Genomic DNA, 13,167 nt, shown 5'->3' with positions numbered 1-13,167 from the left:
GTGTGTTCCTCCCTATCACTGCCCTCCGAGTCGGTGCCGCTGCTGCTGTCGCTGCTCATTTTTTGAATTTCTATCAGAAATAAAAAAATTAGAAAAAATTTTTGTTTGTAAATTTATTGATAACTATATACGTACTTTGCTGGGAGGCTGTTGTTTGGCTTCGTCGTCTTGTTTGACGGCCTCCACTAGCTTATGGAAGGCGTTAAGGAATTTAACGCCTTCTTTGTTGTTTTTTTTAAACTGTTTTCAGCCGCTTATGATCGCACTCCCAGACCTTATCAGGCTGGGAGTTTCTAATATCCGGAAACTTATAGACCGCAGCGTCTATAAAGTAATCCCCCTGGCGTGGGGGACTTTCTCGTAGTACTGGCCCTCTTTTCTGAGGCGAAAGGAGCCCTCAATACCGCTGGACCCGACGAAATTTTTTTGCAGGACGTCCTGCACAAACATCTCGTCGTCCGAGTCCAGCAGTATTTCGATGGGTTCGGGCTTCATGAACTGGGTGATGGTTCTTTTTCCCCTACTGGTAGTAGGGGCTGCAAAATCTTCTTGCGACGACGGCAGTGAATTAAGAAGACTTTGAGACTCTTGAAGATATTTACTCATGGTTGCAAGTTAGATTGTGATAGTCCAATGCCGATGCTCGAGCTTTTATACCAAAATCTCAGGGCCATTTTTTTAGAATACAGGCCCAGACATGGTTTTTTTATAACACAACCGCGTTTTACTTTTATTAACAGTTTAAAAAATATAATTATGTACCAAAAAGCGATTTTTTAATTTAACTTAAAATACATTTTTTATTGTGGAATTGATACTAAAGATTATAAAGGATATTAGTATACCTACTATACAGGGTGTTTCTGGAAAGTCTGGCACAAATTAACAGGCATGTTCCTTGGGTCAAAAGGAGTCCGAAAGGTCCTATGACGTTTTGGGGTAAAGCGCTTCGTTGCGACGTTATGGGCTCTCAAAAGTTGGCCGAAAAACAAGGAGATTTTGCAGAATTATAGCACTAGTATTGTGGTTTTCACCCAATTGTTTTCGATTATTGAGCATAAGGCAATGATCGAAATAAGTTCAAACCTTGTGGAAGACCGTGAACGTGTCAAACGGCCAAAAGCGTTAATCCCTTTGTTTTTATTAATGATTGTAATTAAAGGTAAGGAAAGTAGCTCAGATATCGGTTACTTGTTGGTTCAGATGTACTGGTAACTGACCAGTCTTTTATTCTTTTTTTCAATTAGACACATTACTTTTACAATAATTCGAATGAACCCCTTAAATTTTACAATAAATCGAATCGATTCCATTAATTTTACAATAATTTGAATCGAACCCGTTACATTTACAATAATTCGAATCGAACCCCATTACTTTTACAATAATTTGAATGAAACCCAATTACATTGTTCTACAAAAATTGTTCAAAATGGGCACCATCAACGTTTAAGCAAACTTGCGCGCGTCGTTTGAAAGATTCCCGAACTCGTTCGAAGATTCCTGGCTTGTTACGGATGCTATCACATCCATCAATTATCCTTTGTCGTAAGTCTTCGACATCGTATACCAAGTCCTTGAGATGGCCCCCAAAGAAAAAAATCGCATGGGTTGAGATCGGGAGATCTTGCTGGCCACGCAACAGTTCCGCCTCGACCTATCCACCTCCGTTAAAAACCAAATATGATGTGTTGGTCTAAACATTAGGGTAGTTTTCAACGTCAGAAGTTGTAGGTTTTTTACAGACGGCTTAAATGTGTCTAGCTTAACGTGCTTCATGGCGTACGTGCACATTTGGAAGCTTATCTGGAACTAATCATGGTCTACTTCCCGAATGCAAAGTACTAAGATATCCATCTTATGTATGGACTGGCTCGGGGAAATGCGGTGGAAGCTCGGCGCTTGTACCAGGAGCACTTTACTCAACGAAAAGTTCCCAATTGACAAACATTTACGGCAGTCGACAGACGCTTGAGAGAAACCGGGAAACTTCAACCGTCGGGACCTGAACCTCGTGCGGCGATTGTTCCTGAGGATGTAGAGGACACCGTTTTGACAATTTTCGAAGATGACCAACAACCAGTACCAGGAACGTCGGGCGGCAATTGTGCGTTAACCATGTACTCGTCTAGAAAATCCTTCGAGGACATCAGTTCCACCCATACCATTTGCAAAAGGTACAAGATTTAAACAAAGCTGATTATCCGAGACGGGTCGATTTCTGCCAGTGGTTTGTGGCACCGGTAAATGACTTAGACTTTCCGCGTACTTTGCTAGTTTCCAACGAGGCCAATTTCTCGCGTTACGGGATACTTAATTTGCATAACTATCACGAGTGGAAGCAACAAAACCCGCACGCGACCACTGTCATGAAACATCAAGTTCAGTTTAGTTTGAACGTCTGGTGCGGTATTGTAGGAGATAATTTAATTGGACCTTACTTTTTGCAACCGAGGCTAAATGGGGAGGCGTACTTGACCTTTCTGCGAGACAATTTACCGGAGCTTTTAGAGGACGTACCATTACGACTGCGACAAATAATGTGGTTCATGCACGATGGTGCACCGCCCCATTTTAGTCTTCAAGTTATAGCATATCTTGATGTCGTGTTTCCCCGGAGGTGGATAGGTCGAGGCGGAACTGTTCCGTGGCCAGCAAGATCTCCAGATCTCAACCCATGCGATTTTTTTCTTTGCGGCCATCTCAAGGACTTGGTATACCGAAGTGAAGTTCGCGATGTCGAAAACTTACGACAAAGGATAATTGATGGATGATAGCATCCGTAACACGCCTGAAATCTTCGAACGTGTTCGTGAATCTTTCAAACGACGCGTGCAAGTTTGCTTAAACGTTGATGGTGCCCATTTTGAACAATTTTTGTAGAACAATGTAATTGGGTTTCATTCGAATTATTGTAAAATTAATGGGTTCGATTCAAATTATTGTAAAATCAATGGGTTTGATTCGATTTATTGTAAAATTAATGGGTTCGATTCAAATTATTGTAAAATTAATGGAATCGATTCGATTTATTGTAAAACTTAAGGGATTCATTCGAATTGTTGTAAAAGTAATGTGACTAATTGAAAAAAAAAAGAATAAAAGACTGGTCAGTTACCAGTACGTCTGAACAAAGAAGTAACCGATATCTGAGCGACTTTCCTTACCTTTAATTACAATCATTAATAAAAACAAAGGGATTAACGCTTTTGGCCGTTTAACACGTTCACGGTCTTCCACTAGGTTTGAACTTATTTCGATCATTGCCTTATGCTCAATAATCGAAAACAATTGGGTTAAAACCACAATACTAGTGCTATAATTCTGCAAAATCTCCTTGTTTTTCGGCCTACTTTTGAGAGCCCATAACGTCGAAACGAAGCGCTTTACCCCAAAACGTCATAGGACCTTTCGGACTCCTTTTGACCCAAGGAACATGCCTGTTAATTTGTGCAAAACTTTCCAGAGACACCCTCTATATATAAAAAAAACCTCTATAGTTTAATATTAATATACATTTATTTAGATTTAAATCATGTTAAAAAAAACAATTTCCGTCCCTCCCAAAGTAATTACTTTTAACCTTCACTAATAAATATTTTTTTCTTATATAAAGCGATCTCATGAGAATTATTCAATTTTAATTATTCGAAACACGCCCAAACAAGCTTTTGCATACGAATAATATTTGTCCCCTCAGGCTTCTATCAAAGTAACTCCTTTTTAACCTTCGCCAATGGGTTTTTTTATATAACACGATCTCGTTTGAATTATTTAAAACATGCCTAGACATTTTTTTTGCATACGAAAAAGAACTTAGACCTCGGAGAGATTTCTAATTTTATGAATATACAGGGTGTTTCGGAGAAGTCTGGCACAAATTAACAGGCGTGTTCTTCGGGTCAAAAGAAGTCAAAAATGTTCTATGAACTTTTGGGTGAAAGCCCCCCGTTTCAGAGTTATGTACTCTCCAAAGTTGGCCTTAAAACAATGGAATTTTGCCGATATGTGGAACTGGTATTATGCCTTTGGACAAATTGTTTTCTAATTTACCATAAGCTTATGTACGAAGAAATTAACAGCTAGTGAAGTGGTTTAAAGGGCCGCTAACATTATTCGTTCTCGTATTAATAACGTTTTTACAAAAATATTAATCCCAAACAAATTTATTGCACCTTAAACGCCAGTTACTTGTTTAATTAGACTTTTTGTTTTATGTTCCTTCGGTTACAAAACATCAGCATTTACAAAAATTGTTCAAAATGACCTCCTTCAACGTTTAAGCAAACTTGCGCGCGTCTTTTAAACGACTCGCGAACACGTTCGAAGATTCCTGGCGTGTTGCGGATGTTATCACACCCATCAATTATTCTTGGTCTTAAGTCCTGGACATCTCGAACTTCACTACGGTACACCAAGTCTTTCAAATGGCCCCACAGGAAAAAATCACATGGGTTGAGATCCGGCGATCTTGCTGGCCAATCAATAGCTCCGCCTCGACCTATCCACCTCAAAGGGAATTCGACATCAAGATGCTGTCTTACTCGAAGGCTAAAGTGTGGCGGTGCCCCATCGTGCATGAACCACATTCTTTGTCGGAGGTCCAACGGTACGTCTTCGAGAAGGTCTGGTAAATTGTCCTGCAAAAATCTCAAGTATGCCTCCCCATTTAACCTTGGTTGCATAAAAAAGGGTCCAATTAACCAATCGCCTACAATTCCGCACCACACGTTCAAACTAAACTGCACCTGATGTGCCCTTACGCGTGTCGCGTGTGGGTTTCTTTGGCTCCACTCGTGCTGGTTGTGCAAATTAATTACACCGCCACGCGAAAAATTGGCTTCGTCAGAGACCAGCAAAATACGTGGAAAGTCCAAGTCTATTACTTGTGCCAAAAACCACTGGCAGAAAGCTACTCTTCTTGGACAGTCACCTTCGTTTAAAGCTTGTACTTTTTGTAAATGGTATGGGTGGAACTGGTGTCCACGAAGGATTTTCCAAACGAGTACATGATTTACACCTAATTGGCGGCCAATGATCCTGGTGCTGGTTGTAGGATCTTCCTCAAAAATAGTTAGTACATTGTCTTCAATGTCCTCGGGTACAATCTGCGGGCGAACTTCAGGGCCTGACGGTTGTAGCTTACCGGTTTCTCTCAAACGTCTGTCAACAGCACTAAACGTTTGCCGATTCGGAACTTGTCGTTCAGGAAAGTGCTCCTGGTACAAGCGCCGAGCTTCAACCCCATTGCCTTGAGCCAATCCGTACATCAGATGCATATCTGAATACTCTGCATTCGTGAAGTAGACCATTATTTGTTTTAGAGAAGCTACCAAATTCGCATTTAAAAAGTAAAGCACATTAAATTCGATTGACCTTTACTCAAGCTTAAGTAGTGAAATTAAAAAACAAATTACGCTGCGTTGGATAAAACAATCGGAATGTTTTTTTAAGAATCACAACTACTTAAGCTTGAGTAAAGGAAAATCGAATTTAATGTGCTTTACTTTTTAAATGCGAATTTGGTAGCTTCTCTAAAACAAATAATGGTCTACTTCACGAATGCAGAGTATTCAGATATGCATCTGATGTACGGATTGGCTCAAGGCAATGGGGTTGAAGCTCGGCGCTTGTACCAGGAGCACTTTCCTGAACGACAAGTTCCGAATCGGCAAACGTTTAGTGCTGTTGACAGACGTTTGAGAGAAACCGGTAAGCTACAACCGTCAGGCCCTGAAGTTCGCCCGCAGATTGTACCCGAGGACATTGAAGACAATGTACTAACTATTTTTGAGGAAGATCCTACAACCAGCACCAGGATCATTGGCCGCCAATTAGGTGTAAATCATGTACTCGTTTGGAAAATCCTTCGTGGACACCAGTTCCACCCATACCATTTACAAAAAGTACAAGCTTTAAACGAAGGTGACTGTCCAAGAAGAGTAGCTTTCTGCCAGTGGTTTTTGGCACAAGTAATAGACTTGGACTTTCCACGTATTTTGCTGGTCTCTGACGAAGCCAATTTTTCGCGTGGCGGTGTAATTAATTTGCACAACCAGCACGAGTGGAGCCAAAGAAACCCACACGCGACACGCGTAAGGGCACATCAGGTGCAGTTTAGTTTGAACGTGTGGTGCGGAATTGTAGGCGATTGGTTAATTGGACCCTTTTTTATGCAACCAAGGTTAAATGGGGAGGCATACTTGAGATTTTTGCAGGACAATTTACCAGACCTTCTCGAAGACGTACCGTTGGACCTCCGACAAAGAATGTGGTTCATGCACGATGGGGCACCGCCACACTTTAGCCTTCGAGTAAGACAGCATCTTGATGTCGAATTCCCTTTGAGGTGGATAGGTCGAGGCGGAGCTATTGATTGGCCAGCAAGATCGCCGGATCTCAACCCATGTGATTTTTTCCTGTGGGGCCATTTGAAAGACTTGGTGTACCGTAGTGAAGTTCGAGATGTCCAGGACTTAAGACAAAGAATAATTGATGGGTGTGATAACATCCGCAACACGCCAGGAATCTTCGAACGTGTTCGCGAGTCGTTTAAAAGACGCGCGCAAGTTTGCTTAAACGTTGAAGGAGGTCATTTTGAACAATTTTTGTAAATGCTGATGTTTTGTAACCGAAGGAACATAAAACAAAAAGTCTAATTAAACAAGTAACTGGCGTTTAAGGTGCAATAAATTTGTTTGGGATTATTATTTTTGTAAAAACGTTATTAATACGAGAACGAATAATGTTAGCGGCCCTTTAAACCACTTCACTAGCTGTTAATTTCTTCGTACATAAGCTTATGGTAAATTAGAAAACAATTTGTCCAAAGGCATAATACCAGTTCCACATATCGGCAAAATTCCATTGTTTTAAGGCCAACTTTGGAGAGTACATAACTCTGAAACGGGGGGCTTTCACCCAAAAGTTCATAGAACATTTTTGACTTCTTTTGACCCGAAGAACACGCCTGTTAATTTGTGCCAGACTTCTCCGAAACACCCTGTATACTTAATTAACTTTTTGCTATTTATTGAATTTTAAGAATCTTGAAAGTATTGGCTAGACACTATTAGATTTGACCTCGATAATTTAGTATATAAACTCAGCATTTCAAAATGAAAGTTATCAGTTGTTTAACTTCTGTTTCTTAAACACCAGTCCCAACCACTTTAAGATGTCTTTCTCCAACGCTTCTCATTTTCCCTGCCTGCCTGTCATCAAAATTCATCCGGCAGCGCTTACTCCCCGTCGTGCCACTCCCCAGTCGGCCGGACTGGACTTATATTGTCCAGGCGATACCGTAATTGACCCTCACGGTATCAAAATTTTGTCGACTGGGTTAGGCGTTATGCTGCCGGCGGACAGCTACGGTCGCATTGTTGGCCGTAGCAGCTTGACGGCCCAAGGGCTGTTTGTTGCCGAGGGGACGATAGGTATGTTTATTAGTTATTTTATAATGCCCAAAAGTATAATATTTCTTAACAATAATAGACGCCGACTATCGGGGACCCCTAAAAGTGGTGATCGCCAATGTCGGGGGGACTCCCTACACTGTCCAGCGGGGCGATAGAGTCGCCCAATTGATCGTCACGCCGGTTATATTGCTAAGACCGGTGGAAGCGGCGGTAAATATTTTTAAGTTTTTTTAAATTTAGGATTAAACGTGTAACACATTTTTTATGGTTTTTCTAGACTCTGACCCCTACGTCACGTGGCAGTGGGGGGTTCGGCTCGACCGGTGTTTAGTCTTTTTTTTAAATGTTGGTGGGTTTTTTTATATAAATATTTGTTATTCTGTGTTTTATTGTATATATCTTATATTTTATGTTATTAAAATTTTTATTTGTATATTTGCTATTCTTTCGGACTTATAATTATAGACTTATTTTTTAACTCCGCCTTAATTAACCTATCCAATGAAATTATCTCTTTACATACTCACTGCCTAATAAGACAAGTAGGAACCAATTAGAACTGACGCTTAACTCGCCAGTATGTTACATATAGCACGTACTAGCTATTTAAATATCATTTACTATCGTAACAGGCCCAATATGCTGTGCCTCATTTTCTTTTTTGTTTACGGGTTAATAGTCAACGTTTTGTTAATTCTTTATGAAATCGAGCGGCGAAGCAGGAAACAATTGGAAAATAAACCTCGACGTCCCTCCACTGATCTCCCTTCCGAGTCAAATAACGATACGGGGTCAACGTGAAAAATGAACTCTTTAAAACATGTTTGTTTATCCTTGCTGGTTGTTGACTATTTTGTAATATATATTTTGTATTTATTTATTACGCATATCTGTACCTCTTATAAAAAGTAAATATCTGATGGCTTAAAATCTGTGTTTTTATTAACTTTAAGCCTACAGAAAGCTGGTTCGGACTAACAGTCAAAGAATGACGTCAAGGTTGAATATAGTTTTGGTTTTGGTCTGAGTTAAGAAGATGATGTCATGGGGGTTGAAACTAACAGGCTCGGGCTAGTCCAGACTTGTCTGAAAAGTTTCTTTTGAGTTTGGTGGATGAGGGTCTGGCAGCCATCTTGGATCTCTGCGAATCTGTATAGTCCCTACTACTCAGTTGAAGCATTATTTCGTAACGTCATTATCGGGGGGCTTTACTATTTCCGCTTTGGCTAACGCCCTATTAGTGCCATAGTGTCATGTTTAATTTCAAAATAATCTTAAGAAGTTAACCTATTTAGAAAGTTCTCTTTCGTTACTCTAGCTCAAATATTAACAAAATGGCAGCCAAATGAAAATCTCCAGAAACCTTTGTCCGGGACTGTACATTTGGTTTCGTTTTGGGTTAGAGAATACGGTTTTAAGCGCCCTGTTCAAATGGAAACGATCCAAACGCTTAGATTTGGTTCCTCGTCCAAATGACATAGATATTTAGAGAATAGGGTCCCAGGGCTCGAACTTGGGTCCTTCCGCGAGTTAGGCGGACGTGATAACCACTACACCATAGATACGTGTTATGTCAAATCACGATGGTCAAAATCACGATGGTCAAAACATGTATCTACCAAGGATCGAGCCTGGGACCTTCCTTATGTAAAGCGGACTCGATAAAAACTACACAATAGATACGTGGTAATACTGAGTTTTCTAAGAGATCTAGCAAGTCCAATCACAATGGTCAAAACATGTATCTATCAGGGCTCGAACCAGAGACCTTCCGCGTGTCAAGCGGACGTGATAACCACTACACCATAGATACGTAGCAATAGTGAGTTTTTTGGAAGATCTAGCTAATTTCCATATCCAGTCACGATAGTCAAAACACGTATCTATCAGGGCTTCAACCTGGGACCTTCCGCGTGTTAGGCGGACGTGATAATCACTACATCAAAGATACGTAGAAGTACTGAGTTTTCCAAAAGATTTAGCTTATTATTATGTCCAATTTCGAGGGTCAAATCATGGATCTATCAGGGCTCGAAACTAATAGTTAGGCGGCATAGCCCAAAAAATTTAATTAATTGTGCGTTTTGTGATTAGAGTGTCACACTTTTAGAGGAGCTTGCACACATGAGGAGGATAAATTTTTTTAAAGGAGGCTTTTTAAATTGTTGTTGTGAAGGCCGCCATCTTGAAAAAATGGCGGTAGACTGGATAATAATTTTAAATGGCTTCATCTCTGCAAGTTACCGTTAGATCATTTTCATTCTTGCAGCAAACGATTGCTTAAAATATAGGCATTATTGAAATGTTGGTTTTTCCATTATAATATTAATTAATCTTTAAATGATTAATAGTCAAATAATTATAGTTTTGCCCAAAAAATGGCAAGTTATTAATTTTCTCTAAAGGAAATTACAATGTACATTTTCTTTTTCAAGTTTTATACTACATGATAAGTCAAATACGCTTGGTAACAATGGATATTCCCTTTTTTAAACATAGGCACGAAAAAGTTTTGGTTTCACTTGATAAAAGATTATTTCGACTGGTGTTGGATTTTTCGTAAACTGTAACTAAAAGCTATCTGTTTCTCTTTTTGAAAAAGAGACGCACAAAAAATTGAATTAACCGCATGCGAATAGGACAAGAACAATTTAAATCTTTTATTAAAGATCGACTTGTTGATAGAGTCAAACCTACTGACCATATTTTGCCTCGAAACAAGCTCACTTTGTTTTCGACCCCTATTGCTAAAGGTCAGGGAAAAGTCAAGTCAAAACTAGCATCGATCAAAATTGATTTAGGACTATTCTCGCGATTATACGTTGCTTGCCAATCTCGACAAGGAGATGTTGAAGAGTTCTTCGCCCATGAAAACCAATCATATCCACCGTCAATATCGGAAAACTGGAGCTTGAGGCATGGAACAAAGTCGGATCTTTCATTATGCATGGAGGACTACTATACTTCTGGAGCAGGTCGTCCATTAAGCATATGCTCAATATTAGATGGGCTATGGATTACATTTAGAACTGGAAAGGGATTTCGATATCTTCCTGTCCACGAAATATCGATATCTATAGGACCGCAAAAGTCGTTGACTGGATGCGACACAGAATCATGAAAAGAAAACTGCGTGGAAAATCTGGCATTCATTTCCAGAATTAACGGAAGCGCTAATAAACATATCACCAACGAATACCAATATCACAGACTTGCAAATGTCAATAATAGAAAGGTTTGTTATCCTAATGTATGACAGAACGAGTACATGCACCAACATTAACGAAGCCAGAAGGATAATATTTTCAAGGCACTGCAATTCACTAGAAAATATCCCAAACGAAAGCGGCTTTGGAACAGCACGTCAAGAGAGCAATTTACCAGGGTGCTATTTGCTGGGGACAGACGCTCAACCCAATAATGGATCTGCCACGTCCGGAAGATTGGGGATGGCGATTACGTGATGGAAATTAAAGTTCATTTTGTAAAACACACTTTCCATTAATTAATTACTATCGAATTAAAGCTTAATTAACTGATACAATTTTTGATCCAATTTCATTATCATAATTTTGTCTCTCAACGATTTGGTTCTATTTTTCGAAGTGGGCCTGAGAATAGAATAAGGGAAAATAATACACTATATTAAATTTTGATTTTAATAATTTAAATTATCATTTGAAACCGAAGAAACCGAGCTTTCTAATGCCTCATAAATACGTTTTATATCTTAAACGGTCATTGTAGTAATTTAAATATCGGTGTAAAATTTAAAAAAGTTAAATATATAAATTTGATTAAGTTGATATGGGTATATTAAGTTAGACAACATTAAATACTTTCGTTTGCTGTAAAAATGAAGAATATCTAACGATAACTTTCAGAGATATAGCCAATTTAAACTATACCCACATTCATCGCCATTTTGTCAAGATGGCCGCCGTCTTAACAACAATTTAAAACGCCTCCTTTAAAAAAATCAACCCTCGCCATGTGTATAAGCTACCCTGAAAGTTTAATACTTTAATCACAAAACGCATGATTTTATTGCTATGCCGCCTAACTATCTACGAAAAATGAGTGTTCGGAGTGCTTTAGGCGAGTGCACGGAATGCTGAATTTGGCGGACACACTGCTGTGCACCCAGATATTAGTGAATTTTTCCAGGGACCCGACCCGTAACGTTTCCCGGGGCCCACAAGGTATCTCGAAGGCCCTGGACACACCTGGAGAAGGTTGCATTAAAAACCCTAAAAACTCCAAGGAATGTGACGTAACCTACCTGGTTGAACGAAAAGAAGACGAAGATCTTGGTAGAGTCGAAAACTATTATCTACATAACATACCCGCCGGACATTACAAGTGTCTTAATCATATTGTGGAAACTATCAATACTTCCAAAGTATGCGAAAAAAACAGCTTCTTTAATTCATATTAATGAGACTAAGGGGCATGTAAAACTAAAATCCGATGCCTCTGAAGATACCAAAATTTTCTTGAAGACACACGAATTACTAGCTTCGATTTTGGATTACAAGGACCCTCTCAATATACTAGGGTTGAGCGATAGACCAGCAGAGTTAAACTACCACGAACCATCTCAATTATATACTTATTGCGACCTGGTAGGAGAGAAAAGTGTCGGTAACATCCAAACCCCCCCTCTTACGTATTAAAGATATCGAAGACAAGAAAGACGGGATACCATGTGCCTTACGTTTGTCTCATCCCATTACGTCCCTCTGTGAAAACATCATATTAGCGAAGTTGCATTCATTTAAAGGACCACATGGGCGAATCAGGTCTATTTCAGTTTCGACTGCTGTACTTTAAGTTCATTTAAGATGCTCAAGTAAAACCCGCCAGACAGCAAAAGATTTGTCTACACGGATAATTATACCCAACAAGCCCAGTCGGGGCGGGTGGTCTGTCATTTTACTCGGCAGAGACGGGATAAACAGGCACGGAATTTCATCGTTATTGAAACCATTCGGAAGATAGGTATCACCTTTCTTATTTAAAGTAGAGAAATTTATTGGAAAACAACTATTGGGTTCCTCATCAGATATTATTATTTTAAAACTTCGGCTATAAGATGATTCACCGAAACGTTGGCGACGTCAAACAACAATACGGCAGAGGGAGAGCCTAGCAAAAGAAAGTACTACTAGAAAAAGAGAAAAATATCAAAGAGAAAGAAATCAATGAAACCAAGCACCGCGAACAAATTCAAATCAGATAAACGTAGACTCTTATTCAAAACGGTTCGAGATATTTTTTCTCCCTAAAAATGACAGAAGCTTGCAACACGGATTTCGATATTTTCGTGGACCCTCCCCTTCGAACAGCCTTTGAAAATTAAAAAATGGGCCCCTTTTCAACCTTTTACCTTTTTTTAAGGCGATGAACCTATTGAATTTGAAGTAACGTACACCTGAACTAAAATTGTAAATGAAGACGGAACTCCTTAAACAGCCACTGACGAAGTTGGACCCTTGAATAATTTTCAACACAGTCAATTTGGAGTTGGGCGATTGCGCAACATCACCTGCTGCTAGTAATAACGCATTTAAGGCGTTTTTTCGGCCCTGACGTCGTACGGTCCTGTAGCTAAAGAATCCGATTTGGGTGCCTCATTGTTTTACAAGAATACAAGCGGAGGAATGGATTCGCTTATAGGGAATACTGGCTTTGTTAAACGACAGAAACTCACTGAATTATTCAAAGAAGTTGAAATGTATTGTAGCCT

At 39.5% G+C, this 13,167-nt stretch overlaps 1 non-coding gene across 1 annotated transcript; it reads right to left on the bottom strand.

Moving 5' to 3' along the window:
* Nucleotides 1-9,158: 9,158 nt before the first annotated feature.
* Nucleotides 9,159-9,231, bottom strand: TRNAV-GAC (transfer RNA valine (anticodon GAC)). Its single transcript has one exon. It is a non-coding gene; the product is annotated as a tRNA-Val (tRNA).
* Between the last annotated feature and the right edge of the window lie 3,936 nt (nucleotides 9,232-13,167).

The sequence above is a fragment of the Phalangium opilio genome, unplaced genomic scaffold (genome assembly GCF_054372755.1).
Source record: "Phalangium opilio isolate 3A_F unplaced genomic scaffold, DU_Popi_V2 ptg000009l_1, whole genome shotgun sequence".
In the NCBI taxonomy this organism is placed as follows: domain Eukaryota; kingdom Metazoa; phylum Arthropoda; class Arachnida; order Opiliones; family Phalangiidae; genus Phalangium; species Phalangium opilio.
Note: the sequence above shows the minus strand (reverse complement) of the source record. Positions and strands in the feature narration are given on the sequence as shown.